The sequence below is a fragment of the Pelodiscus sinensis genome, chromosome 1, assembly GCF_049634645.1.
Source record: "Pelodiscus sinensis isolate JC-2024 chromosome 1, ASM4963464v1, whole genome shotgun sequence".
Taxonomy (NCBI): Eukaryota; Metazoa; Chordata; order Testudines; family Trionychidae; genus Pelodiscus; species Pelodiscus sinensis.
In genome coordinates this window covers 25,284,582-25,310,673 of record NC_134711.1, presented here as the reverse complement: position 1 = coordinate 25,310,673, position 26,092 = coordinate 25,284,582, and the positions used below count along the sequence as shown (strand labels likewise).

Here is a 26,092-nt window from a genome sequence, read left to right as displayed (position 1 = left end):
CCTCTCTCTGACAAAGCAGGCTCCTCTAATAAGAGGACTTTTTCTGTGCTGCCATCATGTGATGCACAGTGATCTCTCCAGCCACTAACATAAATCCAAATGCATCACCTGGGACTGTTGCATAAATTGCAAGGTTCGTCCCCTGGAGGCTAGTCTAATTTGCCCACAGAAGAGAGTCACAATTTTAGGCTGGGTCCAACTCAATTTTATTGTTTGCAAACAATGTTCGGCCAAGGAGCTCAGTGCTCAAAGCAAAGCCGACCCCCAGCATCGCGTAAGCAAGGGGTCTTATAGGGTTAACATCCTTCCTGGTTTATGTGCCCTAGCGCGATAGGTTACTTCATTTCGACTCTTAGCATTCTTATAGGTCAGGTTAATTTCCAAATAAGATTAAGCACTGTGCATTTTTGTTAATTCTGCAATTACTATTTTTGCTGGAGTCTGCCTGCTTGAGCCTGTCACAAGTTAAAGTATGTGAAATATATCTACATTCTTACTCAACAGGAGACTGGTTTCACTTCCTGCTACAGGTCTAGATACCTAGGTATATGGGCCAAGTCATCCTTTTATTTTGTTGTGTTACTGTAGTGCTTTGGGACCCCAGTCATGGACCCCCTTGTGATAAGTGCTGTCCAGACACACAACAAAAACCGTTCTTCCCCCATGACTACTGTGTACAGATCTGGTCTCCTCACCTCAAAAAAGATATTTTGGCCTTGGAAAGGGTTCAGAAAAGGGCAACTAAAATGATCAGGGGCTTGGAACAGGTCCCATATGAGGAGAGGCTAAAGCGACTGGGACTTTTCAGTTTGGAAAAGAGGAGACTGAGGGGGGATACGATAGAGGTATATAAAATCACGAGTGGTGTAGAGACAGTGAATAAAGAAAAATTATTCATTAGTTCCCATAATATAAGGACTAGAGGACACCAAATGAAATTAATGGGTAGCAGGTTTAAAACTAATAAAAGAAAGTTCTTCACACAGCGCATAGTCAACCTGTGGAACTCCTTGCTGCAGGAGGCTGTGAAGGCTAGAACTGTAACAGAGTTTAAAGAAAAGCTAGATAAATTCATGGAAATTAGGTCCATAAAAGGCTATTAGACAGGGGGTAGGAATGGTGTCCCTGGCCCCTGTTTGTCAGAGGCTGGAGACAGATGGCACGAGACAAATCGCTTGATCATTGTCTTCAGTCCACCCCCTCCGGGGCAACTGGTGCTGGCCACTTTCGGCAGACAGGCTACTGGGCTAGATGGACTTTTGGCTTGACCCAGTACGGCCATTCTTATGTTCATGCAGCTAACAATCTAAGTACGGACAAAATACAGCAAAGTGATCCAAAAGGGAGCACAAGTAAGTAATGAGACAGAAGTAGTCAGCACAATAGGCTGCACAGTCTGTACATAGCATCTGCAATATAGGGTTTTTTGTTTTTGTTTTTTTGCATAACAGCAAAGCTGTGCTTTGAGGAGGGATTTTAAAGCTAAGTAATTATGTAGCTCTGTGCGTGTTCATGGAGAGCATCTTCCAAGTGTGAGGAGCACCGGGGAAGAAAACATAAAGGTGCAAGTTTGAAAATTTAACACATGGGTGGCGAAAGCCTGTATAACAGGTTTTTTCAAGTTGAGAGTCAGTTGCTAATAAGATATGTAGGGTGGGCATTGACCAGAAGAATCTTGGAAATGAACACAAGTTCCTTATACTTGATGTACTGAAGGAGGAGCCAGTGAAAGGATGCAAAGAGAGGGATGACATAGTCAAAGAAATGGGCCAAGGAAATTACCTTTGCAGCAGATATGAATGGGGGAAGATTACATTTGTCTAGTCAGAGAGAAGGATATTGTCATAATTGGGCTGATGAGAGTTTGGACAAAAATGTTAACTGCATGGATGGATAAGAAATGCTCCATCTTAGAGATATTATGCAGAAAGCACCTGCAATATTTAGACACAGTGTGGATGTGAGGATCCTAGGATAAAGTTCAAGTTGAAGATAAAGCCCAAGTTCTGGGCACAGGATGATGATGTTTTCCACAGTGATAGAGAAAGGAGGTAGAAGGGATGGGTTTGGGGCAGATAATTGAGAGTTCTGTTTTATCAGCGTTGAGCTTGAGCTCATAGCTAGACATCCATGAGGAGACATTCTGAGATTTTAGTTTGAACAGAACGGAACAATTCTGGAATAGTGGCAGACCTGTGAGTTGTCACCATAGAGGCAATCGTTACTTATCTAAATGTGTTCATGGGTGAGATTAACCTTTAAATAAGGTGCGGAGGGAGAAGAGCTTGGAACCAAAGAGAGCCCTGTGGACCCCCACAGAAAGTTGGAATGGGGATGAAGAGACTCCTTAGAAGAATATGCTGTAAGAGTAATTAGAAAGTTAGAAGAACCAGGAAAAGACAAAAGTCATGAAAGCAAAGAGAGGACAGGATTTCAAATAGACGCATTATCAACTGTACAAAAGGCAGCTTGACAGGTCAAGAAGAATGAAGGTAGAATAACAGTTTCTGAGCTTTTCTTGTATTCCTTTCAATACCTTTTGCACTCATGTCATCCAGAACACTTTGCCAGCTTCCCTGGAATCCAAGAAATCAGTTCAATTCCAGACTTGCCACTGAGATTTCTTTATTGACATTGTGGTGGGGTGAGGTCACAGAAAACCCCTTGCGAGGGCTTCTGGGAGTGCTAACAAAGCCATTGACGTGCTTTCTTCAGGCTTCTCACTACCCTGTCCTCCTGGATTCACTCAGCTGGTCTCTCTCAGCCAAAGAACAGAGCTGACATCACCACCCTCTTTTCCCAAAAATGCAGTTTTGCGCCCAGCTTCCTGGGATATCACTCCCCAAATGAATATTCAGGTAAGCTCCTGTTAGCAATGAAGAGAGGATGTACACATTGATTGCTCCCCCAGGTAACAGTTATTTACACTGGGCTTGATAGTAAATAAAAGTGATTTTATTAAGTACAAGTAGTAGGATTTAAGTGATTATAAGTGAGAACAGGCAGAGCAAAGTAGATTACGAATTTAAAATAACAGAACACGCTTACCTAATTATAGCACTAAAAGCTCAGTACCAGTTTACTACAAACTCACCCTGAAACTGTTCTTTTTCCAGGTAAGCCTTCAAACCAGGGAAGTTCCCTCTCCCTGGGGTCTCTGGTTCATTTTCTTGGGAGTACCATGAAACTGCTAGCTTGTCATTGTTTTATAGATTCCTACCTTGGGCAGAATTTCTACATTCCACCTTCACATGGAAAATCACAACTGTTCAGACCCTACCAGTTGGGGGGAGGTCACATGACTTCCTAGGACCAACTACAGTGAGGACTTAGAGACAGCAAGGGGAGGCTGGGGGAAGCTGGCTTAAAAGCTGGTCCTCCTGCCCCCCAGCACCACACTGCTGTCCGTGGTACCTTCCTTGCACCCCACACTGCTGTCTCTATTAGAGAGAGACTCCTGTGGGGGAAGCTGTCGTGAACCAGTCTATGTCCACAGCAGCTTGGGCTTGCTGCGAACACAGGCTGCTCTATGGGACCCCTGTGGACAGAGGCTGCTTCTGGATTAGCCTCTGTCCATGGGAAGCTTGGACCGCTGGCAGACTGAGGCTGCTGCCACCCTGCGCTACTGCTTCTGTATCTGTAGGCAGTCAGTCTCCATGAGGAGCTCTCTTTTAAACCAACTCCCCTCGTGAACTGATACAGGGGCAGCAGTGCAGGGTGGCAGGGGGCTCTGCGGGAGAGGGGCCAGGAATGCACACTGGCTGCCAATCTGCTCCCAGGGACTATTGAATAGTCGTGTAACCAATAAGAGTTCATGAGGTTCCATGACTATTCAATTACACTGTGTCTAACATCCCTAAACACATACTTAGATTGGTCTATTAATTGTTGTCATCAGTGCCTGTACTGGTAGATGATAAACTACCAATAAATTGCAAAGTATGCTACTTAATAAGGCATGCGTCTGCAAGCTTATCACATGTTGCTCTTTTTACTATTTCTTTGTCTACTAACTACATACTATTTACAAGGCCATTTGTGAAGTTATGCTTTATCTGTGGTGAACTTTGTTTCCTTACTACTACTTAGATTGCTCATACAAGAGCTACAAGCTTAAGGATGCTGAGGTCATCTGAAACTTTGGCAAGAATATTTTCAGTGAAATGCTGGGAATAGAAGCTGGATTTGAGAGCATGGAATTGGAGGAGAGGAACTTCAGACAGTGTTTGTCAAGTATGTTCAGTGATCCTAGGGATGAAGGAGGAAGGTGAAGTAGTTAGTTGCAAAGGCAAGTGCAGCTAAGATTTTAATTTTAAGATGGGAGAGACTGAAGCATATATGTATTGTGATGGGAAAGAGAGATAAGCAAGATGTTTAGTAAGGTGAGAAGATGAGAGTGGGCATGAAGGAAATTGGATGGGGTTATTTTAGCAAATGAAGGGATTAGAGGAGATGAACAAGAAACTTCTGTCTGTAATGAGAGAAAGAGGTGAAAGATATAGGAGAGGGGTAAGGGGAAAAGCGGAAAGGAAGGGGAGTATATGATTATCTGGGAGTCTATTTCTGTGACTTAAAAATTCTTTGTGGGATTTTGCAGTCTCTGTATACAACTGTGTCAGACTGAAGACTCTATTTTAGGTATGGTAATCTTTACTTTTTGTGCTGTCCTGTTACCTTCCAGGTTGGACTGAAATTCCTAGGGATAGTGATACAGTGCTGGTGATAGAGGATCATTGACTTAAGTGCTTTCACATTAAAATGTGATTTTCTTTAAAAAAAAAAAAAAAAAAAAAAGTCCTGTAGCACCTTAGAGACTAACAAATAAATATAGATGTAGATAATATAATGAGTTTTCAGAGGCAAAACCCACTGCTCTCATCTGAGGAAGTGAGTTTTGCCCATAAAATCTTTATCTATCTATCGATCGATCGATCGTTAGTCTCTGAGGGTACGTGTCATTTCAAAATAACTTAGTCCGTATCTACACAGCAGGCAGTTACTTTGAAATAATGTCAAGCTGGACAACTTCTTACTCTGACTGCTATAACCCTCATTGTACGAGGAGTAAGGGAAGTCGGAGGAAAAGTGCTCTTTTTCAAAACAGGTGCTGTGTAGATGCTCCCAATGTTGAAATAAGCTCTTTCAAAATAAGCTAAACAATTGACATAGCTCAATTTGCATGTCTTATTTCAAGTTAAGCCCTGCTGTGTAGACGTAATCAAAGGTGCCACAGGACTACTCATTTATTTTAGAGTTACAGACTAACATGGCAATCCCACTGAGACCTCTAAACATTGGGCAGGCTCATTTTCCTGATGATCTACTTTTCCTGAGTAGATCGCTTAACAACAAAGTCATCTAGTAAGAGATTGATACTAGAGTTATCAGACAGAGGGATTAAAAGATTAGACCATCTTGATCATCCCTGTTATATATTTCAACATGTTCTTAAATATCTCCAGTGATAGAGGTTCCACAACCTCCCTAGGCAATTTATTCCCTGACAGGAAGTTTTTCCTAATGTCTAAAGTAAACCTCCCTTGCTGCAATTTTTGCCCTGGGAGTGGGGCTGGGAGCATACTGGTGGCCCCTCCCTGGGGACTATTGAATAGTTGTATAACCAATAAAATTTCATGTGATTATATGGTTATTCAGTTACACTGAATCTAGCATCCCTACTTCAAATAAATCTGTAGTGTTGATTTCTATGGAAACTGATGTTAAAAATACTTTTTTTTTTAAACAATGTAATATCTGTTTCACTTTGGTCAACATGTTAACTTATTTATTTTTCTTTAAGTAAAATCTTGTTAGTAATGCCATTAATATTATCATCTGATGATCTGATGATGACGACGATATAGCTGGATGTGCCCTTAAATTATGTTGTAAATAATTTTTTTGGTTTCATGTTATCTACAGCAAAGTTAATGTTGAGATTCAAATTGCTGATGAGGGACTGAGCCAGTAATTATAATTTATAGAAATTTATACTTGGAATACATACATTTTTCTGAAATGCATAAATGGATAGCTTAGTGGTTTCATTGATTAAGGGAGGATGATGTTAGTAAAACTTTTTTTTCAGAAAGATTTAATTTAGCAAAAATGGTGTAGGGTCTTCATAAGTTGGCAATTAAAATAATAAAATCTGAAGAGTGGGTGGAGACATTGAAACGACCATCTCAAATATTTACCTATAAAACATTTATATCACAAGTTGCATGTGGGCAGTTTAATTGCTGCTGTTAGTATTCATTGGTCATTTGTGATGTGAACTAATCATGACATGAAAGACTTCATATTCAATTAAGGTTTTTCTGTTTTTACTAGGGGTTGATATGGTGGACTTCAGAGACTGGAGAATAAGATTCTCTGCTGTGGGTTGGTGCTCTCAATGTTTTGCTATTTAAGACTGTGTTTAACTATGTGAAATTAGCAAGTGTATTGTAGGTTTTCTTCATGCAGCTCAATAAAGGTTTTTGAACTATTTTAGTGGCATATTGAAGAAGCTGATTAGTTTAAAGAGAATGATGGATGACATAGATAGTGATATTTAAGATGAAGAGTATTAAATAAGTTTCAGATGGTAGCTGTGTTAGTCTGTCAGCAGAAAAGAACACTCCCGTGGCACCTTAAAGACTAACAAATTTATTTTGTCATGAGATTATTTTAGCGGGACTTGTGGTACTGTAATCCTTACTTCTGCACTGCTGCATCCAGAGCTGGGAAGTTGGAGATTGGTGGCTGCTGGCTGGGATCCTAGGTCTGAAGGTGGAGCTGTCAGCAGCAGCATGGAAGTAAGGATGGCGTGCAATGGTATTGCTACCTTTACAGCTGCACTGTTGCCTCAGAACTGGACCCTCAATTAGCAGCCACCATTCTCTGGTTGTCCAGCACTGAAAGCAGTGCTAAAATAAGTGTGTCAATACTGCAACCCCCCAGCAACTTGTTTTTGTCAGGACCTCCAATTTGAGAAACGCTAGTTTTCCCTGTGAAATCTGTACAGTATAGGGTAAAAGCACATACAAGACCACATTTCATGGGAAGAGGGGAACCAGATATCATGATCCAGGATGGGTTTTTCATGGCCACGAATTTGGTAAGGCCCTTCCTATAACATTGACATAATAACTCCACTTCCACAGGAGGCATAGGGCTTATGTTGGTGTAGGTGTCAGGGGCAGTGGAGCCTACCAGAAAGTGGGGGAGCCTATTCCCTCTGCGGCCCAATCCCACCCCTCTTTTGCCTGAAGCCCCATCCTGACCAACCTGGAAGCTACCTGGAAGCTGCAGACCTTCCATGGTGCGGGGCCAAGAGCAGGTCCTGGTCCATGTTCCCATCCTGCTGCTCCCTGTCGAATGTGGAAGGGTCAGTGACCACCCCAGAGCTGCCTGCGAGGTTTTTATTCCACTTGGGGGTGGCTGCAGATTGGCCCTGGTAAGAGCTGCATGGACAGCTTTAGGGAGCTGTGAAGCCTCCAGTTTTGCATGGAGGCATGGCAAGGACGTAGGTTAGGGCCTCCTCTTGGTCCCTCCATCCTGGTTGGGGTGCAAGGTCCATGGCACTGCGCATCATAGCTGCCTGGGCTCCCTGGATAGACTCCAGCTGCCAGTCTGGCTGAAATGTGTCTGTTTAGGGGAGGGAGGAGGGAGATATTGGGGGAAAGAGTGTGGATGAGGACCATTAGCAAATATGGAAGGGCCATGTCCCCCTGTCCTTTCCCATTTCAGCATGTCCAATCTGTGTCCGACTGAGGCTGTGGAATTGACAAAAGAAACTGTTAGGTTCCCTGGGATAAACCCTGCAAGATCATCGTGTGGACATGAATTATTGCTAAAATTATTGAGATGGCTGTAAATTAACCAAATATAGGTTGACTTAATTTTGTAGTGTAATTTTGTAACAGACTAGGGATGTTAACAAACGTTTATTTTTGTAAACGTAACAGCTGAAATTTTCAGGGGTTACACATTTACATGCAAGGGGGCAAGGAGTGCTCCTGCCTATCCCCCCGTTTTGCTGTCTGTGATACAGAGACGGCAGCGTGGGGGAGGAGCAGTCAGTTTGATGGGAGCCAGCATGCACAGGGAGCTGGCTCCTCATGTGCAACGGCTCCCACCTCCTCCCCCTTTGGACTGGGGCATGTAACCATAGGATTAACCAATGAACTCAGGGTTATTGGTTAATTATGTAATTGGGTACACGCTCACATCGCTAATGCAGACATACCCTAAGCAAAAATGTAAGTGGTAGAACTTTTAGCAACATTATAGATCTAAATCAGTTAGTGTTGTTAAATTGCAGGTAATCAGCTAATCGAGTAGTCGATGGAATTTCCATCAGCTACTCAATTAGTCAATAAGGGAGGAAACTGCATAGCCACTGCGGGGTTAGCTCCCAGCCCGGGAGCTAACCCTGCTGCAGCTCTGCCTTTTAAATTTATTAAGAGCTGCCAGGCTCTTCATACATTTAAAAAGCAGAGGCACAGTGTCTGGGACCAGGCATAAGCAGGGAATCAGCTGATTCCCAGCTCGTGCCTGGTCCCCTTCTAAGCCTCTTCTCTCTCCCCCCCCCCCTCAAAGGCAGTGCTGGGAGGGGGACACTAGCTTTTAAGTGGCTCCCCCCAGCACCAGTTCTTGCTACCCCCTTGTTGCCTCTCTCTGATAGAGGCAGCAAGGAGTGGAGTGACTAGTCGAGTCACTACTGAACTGTCGACTAGTCGCTTACATCTCTAAAATCAATATACTGTTTTGATAACTATTACTATAAATGTTGCCATTCATAGAGAGAATGTGTGTGTATGTGTTAAGGTTTAAAAAGAAATAAGTGATAAATATATTTGTAATTGACTCTTCTCCCTTAGTGATTATGAACATTATGCTTATAAAGTTGATGCAAATGGAGCTTTAAACTAGATTTTGGTTTCTGTTGCTCTGATATATCTGGCAGGAATTGTTTATTTTAACAAATGAGATAAATAGTTAGGTTTGTATTTAAAATTGTCATTTTTATCTTGATCTGAGATGATTTTCCATTCTGAGGACTGGGAAAGTGAATTTTTTATAATGTACATTCTTATATTTTACACAACAATGCTTAACACACAACTTAAAAAGAAAAAGTACAGTGAAAAATGGCCTGAGGCTGAAAGAAACTCGTAACCCAAATAAAATTAATATTTACGGTTTAAACTCATAGACGTAGCTACTGTTGAGCACAGAAAAGCGATGTAAAGATGGCACCTTTTTGTACTTCGTACTTAATAAGCCTTTCAGTTCACATTTAAGACCTCAGTGCTGTATGACCTTGTACCACCCCATTAGGCATTCATAATATATTACCTTCACACAGCAAATTGTGGGTTGGGGCCTAAAACGATAAGATCTGCATTATTTACATGAGTCTAGCAGAAACCAAATTTTCCCTTTTTGTTTTAAAATATATTGTTTTAAAACTTTTTTATTCTATGTGCATATGCTCATGTAAATATTATATGATCACCACACTATGTATTCTCTATTAATTTGAGTTTGTAAGTAGATTTTTATTTTTAAATTAATGTAAATTGACTTATAATATTGGAAATTAATGTGAAATTTCTGTTGCAATTTTTATTAAGTGCATTTTTAAATTGTACTCAACTGAATATTGATATATTGGCATATTTAAGAACATAATGCACATTAATGTAATACCTGGGATTTTTAAATAAATACGTTTTGAAGTTATTATGATATAATTAGATTCAGTGATAATGTAAACATGGAGGGGATCATATACTATGCACAAGAGATACTAATGATGTTTTGTTAAAAGATTTTCTGAAGATTTAGTTTTTCTTAAGGACAAGTTATTGGTAACTTTTTCCACGTGAAAAATACAGTGTACCTGAAGGAAGTCAGATACCCAGAAATTGCCTCCTACAAGACAGACGCTAAAAAGAAAGCAACAAAATGCTACTGGTCATTACCTACAGCCCCCAGCTAAAATCTCTCTTACACACCATGAAGGATCATAGATGATGATCCCTGGCTCTCACAGAGCTTGGAATGCAGGCCAGTCCTTGCTTACAGACATCCTCCCCACCCAACCTGAGGCTGATACTCACCACCAACTTCCCACCCCATAACAGAAACACTAATCCCTGCAACAAACCTCATTGCCAACTCTGCCTCACATCTACCTTTTGTGGTACCACCACAGGACCTAATCACATCAGCTACACCAGGGGTCTCCAAACTTTTCAGCCCGAGGGCCGCATTAACTATCAAACAGCAGTTCGGGGGCCGACTACACACTTGAGGTCCAAATAAAAAACAATCAAAACATGGATGTTGTTTTTAATTATTTATTTAATATTATTTTATTCAGTTATTATTTAATAACACATTCATACACTACACATGAACACCTGTATTAGTGTGAATGGTGAAATTGTTTCCTGGATGCCAAAATAGCAGACATTTCTGGCTTTAGATTTGTTGTCCCTAACATCAACAGTGACCTGAGATTATCATCGGACAAGTTTGTTCTCAAATTGTTCTTCACGTATTTCATTCTTGAAAATGTTTGTTCACACAGGTATGTTGTTCCAAAGATTGAAAGGTACCTTGATGCAAAAGTTTTGACATTAGGAAAGTCTTCCTTGGGCAAAAACTGGTAAAAACCCACCAGTCCCATTTTGAACTTGTCCCTAAGGAGGTCATTTGCTTGCAACTCAATGACTTCCAGCTACAGTTCATCTGGGCAACTGGCCACATCTGCTTCAAATGGGTTTTGAAACAATCTCACTTCTTCTGCCTTTGAATCCAAAAAGGTCTCCACGGGCCGGATGAGAGGGCCTCGCGGGCCGCATCCGGCCCCCGGGCCGTAGTTTGGAGACCCCTGAGCTACACCATCCAAGGCTCATTCATGTGCACATCTAATATATCCCATTATGTACCACCAGTGCCTCTCTGCCATGTACATTGAACAAGTCAAACTGTCTCTGTGCAAAAAACTAAATGGACACAAATCAGACATTAAGAATGGCAACATCCAAAAGCCAGTATGGGAGCACTTTAACCTCCTGGCCACATCATTTCAGACTTGCAAGTTGCCATTCTCAGACAGAAAAACTTCAAAAACAGACTGTAGAAAGACACTGCTGAGCTGGAATTCATATGCAATTTTGTCACCCTCAACCAAGATCTAAATAAACACATGGAGAGGTTCTTGAATTGCAGCAGGTAATCTCCCATTCATATACTCTTGACTTGTCATCCCTGTTGGAGAGGAGTTCCATCCATTCTGATTTAATTAGAAGTGATGTCACACTCCCATCTCTGTATCCTTTTTTCCCTTCTTTCTGTCTTATTCTTTTCAGTATCTGAGGAAGTGAGTTGTAGCTCACAAAAGCTAATGCTGTAATATCCTAATACATTTTAGTCTTTAAAGTGCCACCAGACTCTTGTTGTTTTTGCTTGAAAGAAACTAATATGGCTACCTATCTGAAACCGTATACCTTGTATTTCTTCATGTGCTTAGTGAAAAGATATTGCTTATGTGCTTTCTCTTTTTGTATTTTAAATAAGTTTGAATAATAATAGTTTTGAGGTAAATGTACTCCTTTCCCTTACTATAAAATGTAAATCTAGTGGATTATGTGAGCATAATGCAGTAATTTAGCTGATAAATGTTTGTTTTGGATAATAAAATGTGTAATGTTCTGAATTGAACAAGGTGCATTAGTTTGATACTACCTTTGTTTGAAGCAAAATTGTCATATAAAAATATGTATTTCCATATTATTACCCACACTCTCAAAATACTGGATCATGATAATGTCTGACCAAGGAAAGCATGATGTAGCTCTCTAGCACTCGTCAGTGCTATGTTTGAATTGTCCTGAGGGTATTCTGCTGAACAACACAGGCACATCACTTTCCCTCTGGGCATGATTGTGCTATCTCTGAAATGTTCAGTTGCTACTGATGATCCCAAAACAAAAACCTCTGAAGTGTTAGTGGGTTTGAAGTTAATTATTTAAAAGCACAGAAATTTACTAAAATGCCCAAAACTGAGATTTTAGGAGTAAGGATTATATTTCATACTTTCAGTCTTCTTTGTGTATGGCACACCAAACCAAAATTCTATTAATACTAATGCTTAGCAGCCACACCCAAAACTAGACCCCATTATGTCAAGTATTGAATAAAAACCTAGTAAAAGACCCTTGCTATGAAGATGTTACCATATAAATAGTCAAGTCAAAAGGTGTGAGGGGTACACAGAGATTAAACAATTTGCTCAAAATCATACTGCTATGGCAGGAGTAGGGAGTGAACTCACATTTCCTGAGTTCCAACCAAGTGCTACAACTACATAATTTTTCTTATCTATGTTTTTAAATTGGTAAATTTTTAGAAGTGAATTTTGGTGCTGGTGAAAAGTACTGAATGACTGCACTAGATAGAAAATATAATCCCCTAGGTACAATATTACCAGATTTGCCCGTTATTCTGGGGTATGCTCATTTACAGGGCTCGACAAATTATACAATCTACTCGCTCATGGCGAGTAGATTGTAACCCGGAAGAGCCGGGTTCTGGCAATCTGCGCATGCGCAGAACGATCTGCGTATGCACAGATCGCCGTACAGTGCAGCTGGCGAGTGGGGCTCGCCGCGGTTCGGCGAGCCCTGCTCATCATTTACTCTTATGGCGGAGGGGAGGTCATAATTCTATCAGTGTGCCGCTTGTGTTACTTGTGCTCTCATATGGAGCTTTACTTCTCACTTCTGTCAATTTCCCCCCTCCCCCCATGAAGCTCTCCTGCTGGAATAATGTTCCCCAGAGCTGAGTTCTTCCTAGCCTAGAATCAGACAATCACACAGACACTCATAACTACTAACAAAGCACATCTAAGAGGACTGGTTAATAAGCACTCACAAGCTGACCCCTTGTATGTCCCTGGACTCAGTAGGCTGGGTTGCACAGCAATGCCAAGGTGTGACCTTTATGTGCCCTTGGACTCAGTGGTCTGAGTTAAACAGTACTTTAAGCTGCCATCCTCATATGCCCCCAGGTTCATTACCTCCCTGTCTTCACTTTCACACCATAAGCATTCGTCAGGTAATCTACTTGATGAGCAAATCCCACAGGATTTTTGGGTGCTACAGGAATCTTTAACTTAGGTACAAGAAATGTTGTTGCAGAGTGAATGGGGAAGCCAAAACATAGAGTGGGAGAGAGTGAGAGACACAGGAAAAGAGAGAAAAGCAATCATCTTAACAATCAAAGTTATTTTTTTCTAGGTAATAACCGCATAAGCAGAGCCAAACAAACAAAACAGTTACAATGTTAAATCTAACTTAAATCTGTTAAATGTTAGGGCTAGCAAACCATAACTGATGACATAAGGCAGGGTCAGGAGGCTATATCTAGAGAGAGGTGCGGGGGGAGGGAGGGAAGAGAGAGAAATATCAGATGTGGAGCTTGAACTGATCAGGATTTCCCAATGGTGATGGCAGAGCAGAGCCCCCAGCATGATCAATAGGGGAAGATGAAGTCCCAATGGAATTGATGCAGATTTTAGATCCAGACATCAGACCACTTTTCTTGAGTAAGAAGGGGTAGGAGTTTTTGTAGGGACACAATGATTCAAGGGGAACACTTGATTTGTTCATGGTTAAACAGATGGTTCAAGGTAGTATTCTAAAGTTGCTTTATTTAGGCAAGACAATAGAAACTGATTATTCCTGACTATGGGTAATGTTCCTCAAGAGAGCTCATAATGTAAATAGGCAGTTTTAGTATTTAGTATTACTAAAATTGATCTGATAATTGCTGATTTGGGTGTGAGCAGGCATGGGTTCATTAGAATCTGGAGCAGAAATTTCTCACCAGGCAGTGCTTTTCTGCTTTCCGTAAACATAGTTAAGTGTGGTTCTTGCTTTGAAAATACTGTTCTCTATTCTGTGTGCTAATGTAGATGTCTGTCTGTCCTATCTCTGATGCAGATGAGGCGAGGGGTATTTCCTTAATCTTATCACCCTTGTCCAGAGGAGCTGAGATGCGTCTTCCTCTGCCTTTTCATTGCTTTGTTTTTGGTTCAAGCAGCGGCTGGGAGTGGGGAGGTGTCTTCCATGACCATCACGTCCAGGCTACCCAAGAGCATAGGGCTGACAGGTGACTACACCCTGGCTTCCCAAGAACATAGAGCTGGTAGGTGACTATGCCCTGGTTCTCCAAGAACACAGAGCTGGTAGGTAAACAACAGGAGCAGTGCATCCTGGGTAAGTGGCATTACAGGCTTATCTAAACAAACAGTTCTCAAACCAGCAGGTTTGAGGAGGTTTGTCAAGCAGACCCGGAATTGGATTTGCTGGGGCCCAGGGCAGAAAGCCAAAGATGAAGCCCTGCTCTAGTGGGGCTAAAGCCTGATCCGGAGCCCTGCTGAAGCAAACTTAAGCCTAAGCAATTTAGCTTTGTTTGGCACCTTGTTGTGTGGCTATGAGCAATTGCCCTGCTTGCTACCCTTTAACACTGGACCTGGCTTTTCTATGCAGAAAAACAGTTTTTATGGCACAGGTGGGCTATGGAGTTTTTATATTGTGTTGTGGGTCCTCAAAGAAAAAAAATTGAGGATCCCTGATCTAAGCTATTCTACCTATAAGCCTCTCTTCTAACATAAAGGGATAAACAAGTAGCTCTGTTTCCACATCCATTCAGTTGCCTGTTTCTCTGTAACGTAGCTGACTGAGAACCAGTTCAGATTGCATAAGACATCAACAGGGTCTCGGATGATAATGTTAGGTCATTAGCCCAGAGTCCTTGAGTTATCCAGTTCCTTTAAAAATTGTTTTTAAATTGGCAACAGTATGAGTGGTTTGGAAAAAAAACCAACTTAAGAATTCCCTTTCATTTATTTATCTCAGACTTAATATTTTTATCATTGTTTTGTGGTCTGTTATTACACTCCCCTATTGTTATAATTAATGTTTGCAAACATTAAAATGTGTTATCTGTGCTAATCTTGTGAATAAAATTTTAGCACTTATCAGACAATAATAGGCAAAAAAGGAATGTGCTAATTATCTTTGGTTAGTGCTTTTTTGATTTTAGATGTGCTCCTAAATCATGTCACTTATTGAGCATATTTAAGCATTGAATTATAAATAATAGGACTCCTTGGAAATTTTGTGCAAACTCTGGCTGCACTATAATTTTTCTTTGCTAATAGTTTTTCACAGTGCTTTTTTTGTGACGGTAGGCACCGGTATAGCGTACCGTCATTTTTTTTTGGGAGCACTCACTGCTTTCTTCCGGCACAACCCCCAGCTGGCCCTGGGAGCACTTGCACCGGACAGAAGCCCATTCGGGACATGCGGGAATTAAAGGGGCCGCAACCACATTTCGGCCCCAACCTCTCCCAGACATGTTTTTTTCCTCTTCGACAAAACCCTAGTACTGGCACTTTTTTTAAAAACAAAAAAAGCACTGGTTTTTCAGATATTTTCTCTTAAACATTTGTAGCAACAGGTCCTCATCTTCTTTCATAGATATCATTCTATATCCTTAATATTAGTGAGAATTTTGAACTGGTTAGGAGAGTTGAGTGATGAGTTTGTGTGTTACCTGAAAAAAGGCTTGTGAGAAATACTGTGATCAAACCACCTTGGATGTATAATAACAATGCTTGAAAAAAGTTACCTTGGCATCTACTACACAAAGATAAATATCTAAAAAGAGGAGGATCGAGTCAGGCCCTACCTATAAGGTACATGGCAGTATCCTGATGAGAATCCCACCCCATCAGCTATATAGTCTTTTAAGAATAGGTGAGGAGACTGGTGAGATTTGAGATTTTCCATATTTACATATTATTTTCTGTTTTTGTTTTCAAATATTTAGTCTCCTCAGATCTACATTCTGCTCCTCCAACCCTATGTTTCCCTGCTTTGTAGGAGTTCTTTTTAGAATTTTAAATTAGGGAAAGGAATCAGAAATTCTTTGGTGAATGATACTCTCTATATTTTTGACACCAAATGTTCAGCTCCATAAGGGAGTACTCATCCACACTCAGTAGTCACTTTTGAAGAAGGCTCCAGATTGGCAGTGGTCCAGTTTAACGGTGCAGATATTCTGAAACAATACACTCTTAAAACTATAGTTTTAAGAAAGTATCTTTCTCTCCTCTGTGGTGTTAATGTTGTGGATGAATCAGATGAGATTATTTATTTAAATTAAACTCAGTGGAGCATGTATGAAATTAAGAGAAAAATAAGTGATTTGCAGTAAAATCTTTATGAAGTCGTCTTAAAATCTTTTAGGTCTCCTTGAGTGATCTAACTATATAACTCACAAGCTCAAATTGGGGGTACTGGATTATTTTGATACAGAAGTGAACTCATGCTATTGTAACTTTATATTTGCAACCTTAGTCTAGGATTAATATCTTTTCTGCATGCGGGCTTATTGAATATTATAGTTGAGAAATCACATGAGACCTTTTGTAAGTGTTATGACAGCTTGCACAGTATATCCATGTTTATAGAGCTGGTCCTTCCTGAGATAGAAGAAAGGAAGATTTTCCATCTCGTTAATTTATCTTGAAAAAGATTATAAGTAATTTAACTGAAATAATTTGAGATACTGATTAAGAGATTGTCAGTTTTTAAAATTTGTGCCCTTCAGACAATTTTTTGGCAAATTTGTGAAAGTAAGATCTTCAGTTTATGCTTTTAGTCATGGAATCATAGGACCAGTAATTCAGCTTTGTGGTTTTACTAGCTTTATAAAAAAAATTAAATCTTCACATGCCTATGTTGCTAACTTCTGTGTATTGGGTGAAAAGAGGAGAAATGTGTGTCTTCTGGCTTTGGGAAGTTGGAGGGGCTTGCAACTTTTCTTCCTGCCCTCTAGGTCCTTGAGTACAGCGAAAGAGCAATAAAAGGTCACCTCCTTGTCTCTCATGCTCCACCTCTGTTAACCTGTTCTTCCTTTTCCATGTATGAGCTACTTAAGCCACAGACCTGTCTGCAGTCAAAGGTAGTTCCGTGTGAAAGTCACAGTGTTGTCTGATCAAAGGGACAATTTTCAGTTATCTCAGGTGAGTTGATGAATGGTAGTTTGAAAAATTACAATAATTATAACCTGTAAAGGGGCCAAATGAAATAACCATCTGTAGGCACAGTTTTACATGGCTTGTAATAGAGCCATTTATGTACAAACTAATACATAGTAGTAACGTGTTAATTTTAGATGATGATGATGATAAATAGCATTCATGAGCCCATGATGCATTCACATGAGTGACAGCTTGAAAAATTTGAAAACAGTATCTTAATTTTTGGGGGAGGGAGGATAATGTAACTTTTTTCAAGGTGTGAGTGTGTGTGGTGGTAGTGGTGGGGGCAGGGAGTTAGAAAGAGAGAAGGATGGGAAACAAGCATAGTAAAGTTTCCCACCATAGCATTGTGTGGCTCTGTGTTTGTCAGTTACATGTTTCTGTCTGAGTTAAAGAGAGTGCGTTACATGTTAATTGAATGGTTCACTGTTCACTGTTGTGCATTTAGTTATTGCATATTGCTCAGTCTGCACTAGTTTTGTTTCATTTGGGAGTCTACAGGTCACATAGTGAACGAAGTGTTCAGGGAAAATATGCGCTTTCTATTTTCCTGAACCTCAACTTTTCTAACACTTGTTAATCCCACATTCCTATGAAAGATTTTGTGCTTCTAATTGTCACAGTAAGGAAGGTACAGTCCATAAGGAGAGTTGATAAGCCACAAAGAAAATGCTTGACTGCTAGGCTGTCTCTTTTACATCATATCCAGAAGTAGGACTATTTAGTAAATTACTGTTGTTTTGCATACCAGTGTTTTGTGTTTGAAAATCTTCTGCCGCAAGTGGGACCTCCCATTCTTACCCACACAGTTTGGTGGACCGCATCTTTACCTTATCATTGGCTCAAAGTATAACAGTGTTAATTTGTCCTAGGATTGGTGTGAAACTTGGTTAATTTAAATACCAACCCTTACCCATCCAAGGTTCATTGCGTAACCTTGCAGGTTTACAAGATCTTTTCTGGGTGAAAGAAACTTACACTGTAATATTCTTACTTAATATTCTTCAGGGGACATTACACATGCTAAGCATACAATGCTCGCTACTCTCAATAGGGTAGACACAATTTTCCTGAGGTCCAGTCATGATTAGATCATTAGGTGATGTTTCCGCGCAGAATCGATAGTGGGGTGTTGAGGTCTGGGAGCTCTGATCTTGGGCCACACCATCAAGTTAGATTCCAAATAACTTCCTTTTGGACCAGTTTAAACTTAAAACTTGGGTCCTGCTTATCTAAAACTTAACCAATCATTTAAACTAAAACATTACACCATTTTCCACCAATCTTAGCCTATTATGTATGAGTTCTTTAACTAGTCATACCCCAGCACCTTAGTTGATTTAAATTTTGGCAAAAATGTATGAAATCATAGATACTGATAACTGTAGGAAAACGAAGTATTACAAATTAAAAACTAGACAAAGCAATCAATGGGGTCTTTCAACCAAAATTGTTGGTAAATGGTTTTACCAGACAGTGTTATTTTGCAAAATTTTCTTACGCATCTTAAGATTTTTCTGTTTTGTCACTGTTGGTGCTGTTAGGACAGAAATGCTTCTTAATACAGGTTGTATCTCCCTTAACTGGGACACTGTGGCCCGGCAACATCTATGGTACGGCAGAACCACAGAGTCTAGGTATAAGCAGCTTGGGTCGCAGGGCAGGAGCGGGATTGGAGAGGCATGACTCATACAAGAGCCCTGTGTTGTGGGAGGGGTGGGCGCAGCAGGGAGGTCTGGCCCTTCTGAAGGGCAGTAGCGGAGGGCTGGCAGCGGCTGCAGAGTCCCAGCAGCTGTGGAGCCTCGGTTCTGGGAGCCCTGACAGCCTCAGAAACCACAGCAGCCATAGAGCCCCAGAGCCATGGAGCTGCATCCTGGAGAGCCATGGCTGGGCAGGAAGCAGCGGGGCTTGGCTGGAGTTCTAGTTGAGGGCATAATGGGCCACATTGGGAGGGACCTCCCCTCGTTTGGCAAATCCTCTTCTTCAGGACCAGTCAGGTCCCAAGAGTGCTGGACAAGGGAGGTACAACCTGTAAGTCAATATTGTTTTGGTGTAGTTTAAATGAGATGTGACTCCCTGCTTCTTAATTCATGGTTGCTGATGAGTTGTACTGCAGAAAAGCCTTGACCTATACCATACTTTCCAGTGCTAAGTGTTCTTCATTGTCTTGATTTAGTTGCAGACTTCATTTTAATGTATATCACATTACTTCATACAGCTAGTTGTTTGTGCGTGAATTTTCATAATATGCTTTATTCCAGCCTAAGGTGCTAGGGATGCTAAAGTTTTGAAATTTCATGTTACTTTGTGGTTTGACCATGTATTTAATTCTTTAAGAAAATCTGTCTAGAGAATGAAAATTAACTGAGGAAAAGCTCATAAATTGTGAATAATAACTAAGATATAATAAAACTAACTTGATTATGTATAAATTACTGATATTACCTATATTGGCAAAGGAGAGTCAGAAAAGGGAATTGAAAAAACTGTAAAAAATAAAGAGAATATTTAACAAATCACAGTATAAAGAAACTTAGTTATAATCCTTTTAGATATTCTTTTCTAACTTACTTTTTTACTTTAGTGTACTTTTAAAATATGTGCAGTATAATGTTTTTAGTAATTTGATACAAATACAATAATTTATGTTCCCAGATATTATATAGCTGAATAGTATAATCAGCAATGCCATCCTTCTATGCTCTGTCCCATTTTTCTTGGTTACAAGAGCAATATTAGTAGTATATATAAAATATCAAGTGAAGGTTTTCTCAGAAGAGTAATATAAATAGTTTCAGCATTCATATTAGGAAAAAGAGAGACATATAACTCACAGCAAAACTAAATATCAACCACACAAAAAGATTGTACTGTGTAGGTATGAAAATAACATTGTGATTGTGAACAAAACCAAAAATGTCCACTTGAGTCCATGGTCTTATAAAACATTAAAAATCTAAATAATAAACACTAGAGACAACCATTTCATTTAATTGGGAATGACATTGTACCCTTGCAAAATCATTAACTACCAAATAACAATATGAATGCTATATGGGAATTATATATTAAGTGACGAAAACTTAGTCAGCCATCAGTGATCCGTTAAACCAGAGGTTGGGAACCTCAGGCTTAGGGGCCGCATGTGGCCCCCAGCTTGTCTGGATCCAGCCCTGGAGGCTCTAGGCTCTCCCCCACCCCCCAACGTTAAGAAACCCACACTGGCACTCTAGCTCATGGGTTCCCAAACGGGGGGGGGGGGGACGTGAAGAAATTCCAAGGAGGGTGCGAGACAACCCAGCCACCCCCATCAATCCCACCCCAAGTTTTGCTGCTATTTTTTGGGGGGGGGATATGAGGGTTTCTCAAAAAGGGGGCATGATGCAGAAAAGTTTGGGAACCACTGCTTAGCCAGTGTTCCCTCTAAGCTGCGTGGCAGCACAGCTTCATAGGTGATCAGTCAGCTCAGTGCACAGAGCCTTGAGCCTCTGACTGGGTGGGGCTGATGAATCACCTGTGAAGCTGAATTGCCGCCCAGCTTAGAGCAAACATTGACTCCTCCCCCCCCCCCCACCATAGGGCGCACAAAATCTACTAGCCTGGGCCTCCCTAGCTCTGGTGTAAGAGGGGAATATGGGAAGTGTCTTTCTTCTCAGTTAGATTTGTGGGTTTTTTTTTCCATTTTGTTGTTGTTGTGGTTTTTTTGTTTGTTTGTTTGTTTGACTTGTGTATGGGCCCCAACTGATTTTTCTGTGGGTCAGTGGCCCACGACCCAAAAAAGGTTCCTCAACCCTGCATTAAACTTTCATATTATCCAGCTGAACTTTCCTTTTATGAAACTTACAAGTAGCTTCAGAAAACAATAGGTTGACAGTGTTACATAGCAGAATAATAGGTTTAAAATATCTAACAAAATTATATTAAAAAGAGAAAGTATCACTCAAGAATTGAAAAATGGAATCAGTCAGAACATAATTGATGGATGTCTTCAAATTTGTTTCCATAGTTACTACATGCAAGTACCAGACTCTTAAAGTTTCTGTGACAAGTAACCTGCTGCCACATTCTTGATAAACTGCTCTATGAAGCATTGTTTACTTGGGCCTTAAAAGTTTCTGAAACAGAGCAAAAGCCTGTTGATGATTCATAGAATCATAGAATACTAGGACTGGAAGGGACCTCAAGAGGTCATCAAATGTAGTCCTCTGCCCCCATGGCAGGACCAAATACTGTCTAGACCATCCCTGATAGACATTTATCTAACCTACTCTTAAATATCTCCAAAGATGGGGATTCCATAACCTCCCTGGGCAATTTATTCCAGTGTTTAACCACCCTGACAGTTAGGAACTTTTTCCTAATGTCCAACCTAAGCCTCCCTTGCTGCAGTTTAAGCCCATTGCTTCTTGTCCAAACCTCAGAGGCCAAGATGAACAAGTTTTCTCCCTCCTCCTTATGACACCCTTTTAGATATCTGAAAACTGTTATCATGTTCCCCCCCAATCTTCTCTTTTCTAAACTAAACAAACCCAATTATTTCAGCCTTCCTTCATAGGTCATGTTCTCTAGATCTTTTATCATTCTTGTTGCTCTTCCCTGGACCCTCTCCAATTTCTCCACATCTTTTTTGAAATGCGGTGCCCAGAACTGGACACAATACTCCAATTGAGGCCTAACTAGCACAGAGTGGAGCGGAAGAATGACTTCTCATGTCTTGCTCACAACATACGTGTTAATGTGTTTGATATGATCTGGGGGGCAAAAAGATGATTTGGCTATCAACATACTCAAGTTTGATTTATCTTGCTGCGAGTTCAGTGTAGCTTAATTACAAAGAGCAATGCTAAAATCCTGCCAAAGTCTAGGCGTTGCTTTAGTAGGTTGAGGGGGAAAATGTATTTTAAAATAGCATGCCCTTTGAAGTGTTTGTGTTAGTATTTGATGTGTATTTCACTGTTATTTTGTGGTAATGCAGGTTTTACTGTACTAATCCGGAACTTAAGCATCTGGAAAACTGTAGAAACTGGCAAATTTTTTACATTGGGAAAAGAAAAAAAGGGGGAGGGGGGAGGAAACTGGCCGTTAAGTGCTCCTCGGACGAGCGTGCAGCACATACCTGGGAGAGGGGCAAATGGCAGCAGGAAGCAAGCATCTTGGTTGCCCCCGTGGCTCTTGCACCTCCCCACACCAGGCTGCAATCTGCTCCCCCCCTGCCGTGGCTCATGGCCCCCCCAAGCAGGCCACATCCCAGCCCCTGCATGGCTCTTGTACCCCCCTCATAGGCCCCGCATGCTCCCACCTCTCCACCCCCCATATAACCAGAATTTTTAGGTTACTGGCACACTCTAATTTCCAGGCGGATAACACAGGTTTTACTGTACTGAAATATTGTAGTGTTACAGATATAGTGTAACATTTCTTTTTTTATTATGGTTGTATTTCATAACGCTGCTGTAAATCTTTTACATATGCTTGATAATAGTTTTTAAGAACAGTTTTGAACTTCATTCTTATTATAGACCAGAGGTGGATTATCTGCGCCTCCTGAGTCACAAACGCTCCATCAGGGTAATACACCAGCAGGCCACAAGACATTTTATTTATGTTTACTGTCTGCAGGCATGGCCCCCCACAACTCCCTTTGCCAGCGGTTTGCCATTCCCAGCCAATGGGAGTTGCAGGAAGCGGAGGCCAGCACATTCTTGCAGCTCGCACTACTACTTGCGGCTCACAGTGGCTGGAAATAACAAACTGCAGTCACTGGGGCTTCAGGGGACTGTACCTGCAGATAGTCAACATAAAAAATAAAAAAAAATCTCACAGCCCACAAGCCAATTACCCTGATGGGCTGCAGGTTGCCCACCAGGTCTGTAGACTGCAACTACTGAATAATTGACTTTGAGAGCACTCATGATTCCCTAGGAACAGCGTTATACTTGTTACATTTTTAACTAAAAATATCCTATATTTTTATTTATCAATTGAAATCTACATAAGAAACAGATGCTATTTTTTAACTCCTGTTGACGTGAATGCTATAATACAAATGCACTATGATATCACTGATAATATATTATCTAAAGTCAAGGTATGTCAGCCCTACTGAAAATAGACAAAAGAAAAGTGAAACAGCGTAATATTATTTCGTTATTAAAACTGGTTGCCCCAAAGTGAAGAGTCCTTTAGTTATCTTTGGAGAATTCAAAGATCCATCAATATAATAAAGATGTAAAGAGAACATGTGGAACTGTAGAACATTAAAGAAAAATTCCAACCTGTAATGATAAGCAGAGATTCATCTGAGTTTTTCTTTTTTTTTATCTGGGCACTAAGGATGTAAATTGTTACCCAGTTAACTGGTTATCCAGTAAGCCTTAGGCTTACTGAATAGGTAAATGGTTAACCAGGCTGGGTGGTGGGAACCCAGACAGGGCAGCACATGGGGCTGCATTCTCCCCGGCATCAGCCCTGGACACCTTAGCCCCGCAACCCGGTCAGAATCCTCTCCTGCACCCAGATCCTGCACAGTCTGTTGCACCCCAGGCTCCTGCCCCAGGTCACAATCCTCTCTTTCACCTAAACTGCCTCCCAGATGCTACACCTCCTCCTGCCCCCTAATCCCTTATCCTAAGATTCCTTCTGCACCCAGCCTCCATCCCAGATACCTCACCTTCTCCATTAATATCATGAAAGAGTACAGCCCTTGACCACTTACCAAATTCTTGGAGTGGTTCCCCCATGAAAAATTATTGCCTACCCTGTTCTATCACTGTGGGCTCTCACTTTTGTGAACTTAGTGTGCTACCATAGTACAAATAAATAGCCTCATTAATGAGGGAAGTTAGTCTTTAAAGTGCTCTTAGAGTATTTGCTTTTTTTTTAAAGTTACTCCAGACAATGTTAGAAAATGAAGCATGTTGATATTGTATAATTATGCATCCCTGCACTGTTACATCAGTATGCTTGTGCTCTGACCTAGAGAGACCACGGCTAGGCAGGTGGAGGGGTGAAATCATCAGAATAAATAAGGGCTTGAAAATGAACATCACTATCTTTCCTAATGTTATTAGGAAAGATAGTGATGTTTATTTTCAAGTGGAGATAGATAGTGATGGTAACATAGACTCAACATGGGTAAGTAAATAAGATGGTACAGTGCAATTCTGGAGAGACAGTACAATAGAAAAAGAATGATTACAAAGCAAAGTTAATACAAGTTATTTTGTTTAAACTTGTAAGAAAATTTAAATGCAAACCAACATTTAACATTTGAAAGAGAAACTCACAAAAGCTACATTCAATTTTCATTTAACATGTTATGACGTGTTCAGGTTGCTATGCTGTGTGTAATAATTGCAGCAGTGTTGGAGTTTTCTCCTATAATCGTCATGATTGGAAAAAAAATATTTTTCCAATGTCTATGACATAAAGAAGTCATTTTTTATATTTATGAATATTACAGTATCATAGAGAACTAAACAGGAGAATTAAGATGGTATGTAAAGCTCCCACTTCTTACTAAACTAATCTATTTTCAATATTTGAATTATTTCCACATGCATTTTCCAGTATCCACATTTCATCAATATACATTATCTATTCCCCTAACTGAATTCATTTGTAAATAATATACTACTTTGAGAAATCTCTTGTCTATATAGAAACTTACAGTGGATAGTGTTTCCACTATCTGCTGCTTTTTTTGTTGTAGTCTTTAACCTTAATCCTAAGAAATCATTATCAGCTAAAAAATAAAAAGTAAAAAAAATGAGAAAAACCTGTTTTCATATAGTCATAAGAAATGAAACTGAAGCTTGCTGGATTGCCAAATTTAATAAATACAGTCAAATAGTTTACTTTAGCCTTGCATTTACATTTTAAAATTCATTTTCACTATTCACACCATGTATTACAGAATTATTTCTACTGGTTTAAAAGTGATTTGTTAAATCAGCAGATATAAGTTTTAAGTGCTTGGCAACCTGTGCTATTAGCTGAAGAGATTGAAGCCTGCTCCTGATGCACAGTGATATTCAGTCCATGGATTCGGCACAGAAATTAGTTTTTGATAATTCACCCTGGCATTTAACTAGATGTGGCCATTTAAATACTATTCTGCGGTGAATAGTATTTTTTTTTTAATAATCTCTCATCTTAACTAGGGATGTAAACGACTAGTCAAGTTAACTACTCGACTACTTGCATTGAAAGCCGGTTTCCCCTAGCACCATATTTGTGGTGCTCCCCCTCCCCCCTTCATGCTGCTGTCTCTACCAGAGGCAGCAGAATGTGGGCAGGGCAGGAGAGGCAGGCCCAGGCTCACTGCAAGCAGATGCTACTTTGCATATAGCAGAGCAGCACCTGTCCATGGGCATCCCAGCGGGAAAAGGCTGCTGTACCTAGGGTTGCCAGGTGTCTGGTTTTCTACTGGACAGTCCGGTATTTGCGCCCTCTGTCCGGTAGAAAAATTCAGAAAATACTGGATATGTGCAATGTCCGGTATTTTCTGAATTTCCATCTGGGCGCCGGACGAAAGCCTGGCGGGGGAGGGGGAGTGACTGGGAGGTGGGGCTGCGATTGGCGCTGGGAGCCCTGTGGTCATGTGCAAAAGCCGGGTGGGGCAGGGACGGTGGCTGGGACTCCCAGCCACTCCTCCCGCCCAGCTTCTACTAGCAACTAGAGGGCGTGCCTGCTGGGGGCGCGTCCTGTTGGACTCTGGCTGTGGCCAGTGGCTGCACCCTCCCCACCCCCGCCAGCTCTGCTTCCCACCCCCCCTTCCTCCGGCCCCCCTCCTCCCGTCCAACCCCCCTAGCCCCCGATCCCCCCCCCAAGCTCTGCTTCCCGCCCCCTCTTCCTCCCAGCTAGTCCTGCGGTCCCCGACCTCCCCCCCCCGCCTCCTTACTCCTGGCCAGCCCCTCCCCCTCCCAGCAGGTCCCTCTTCCCCCCCCTCCCAATCAAGTGTGTCCTGTATTTTGGGCG

At 41.0% G+C, this 26,092-nt stretch overlaps 1 protein-coding gene across 19 annotated transcripts in view; it reads left to right on the top strand.

Annotated features, from left to right (window-relative positions):
• The window catches only part of SRPK2 (SRSF protein kinase 2), a 249,951-nt gene that overhangs the window by 95,158 nt on the left and 128,701 nt on the right, over nucleotides 1-26,092 (top strand). Inside the window, exon 1 of one of the 19 annotated variants that reach the window (XM_075911454.1) lies at nucleotides 15,107-17,095. The exons of the other annotated variants lie outside the window; for them this stretch is intronic. The gene's annotated coding sequence lies outside the window, so the exon portion shown is untranslated. Of the gene's footprint in view, nucleotides 1-15,106; nucleotides 17,096-26,092 lie in introns of those variants that run through there. 19 annotated transcript variants of the gene reach the window in all.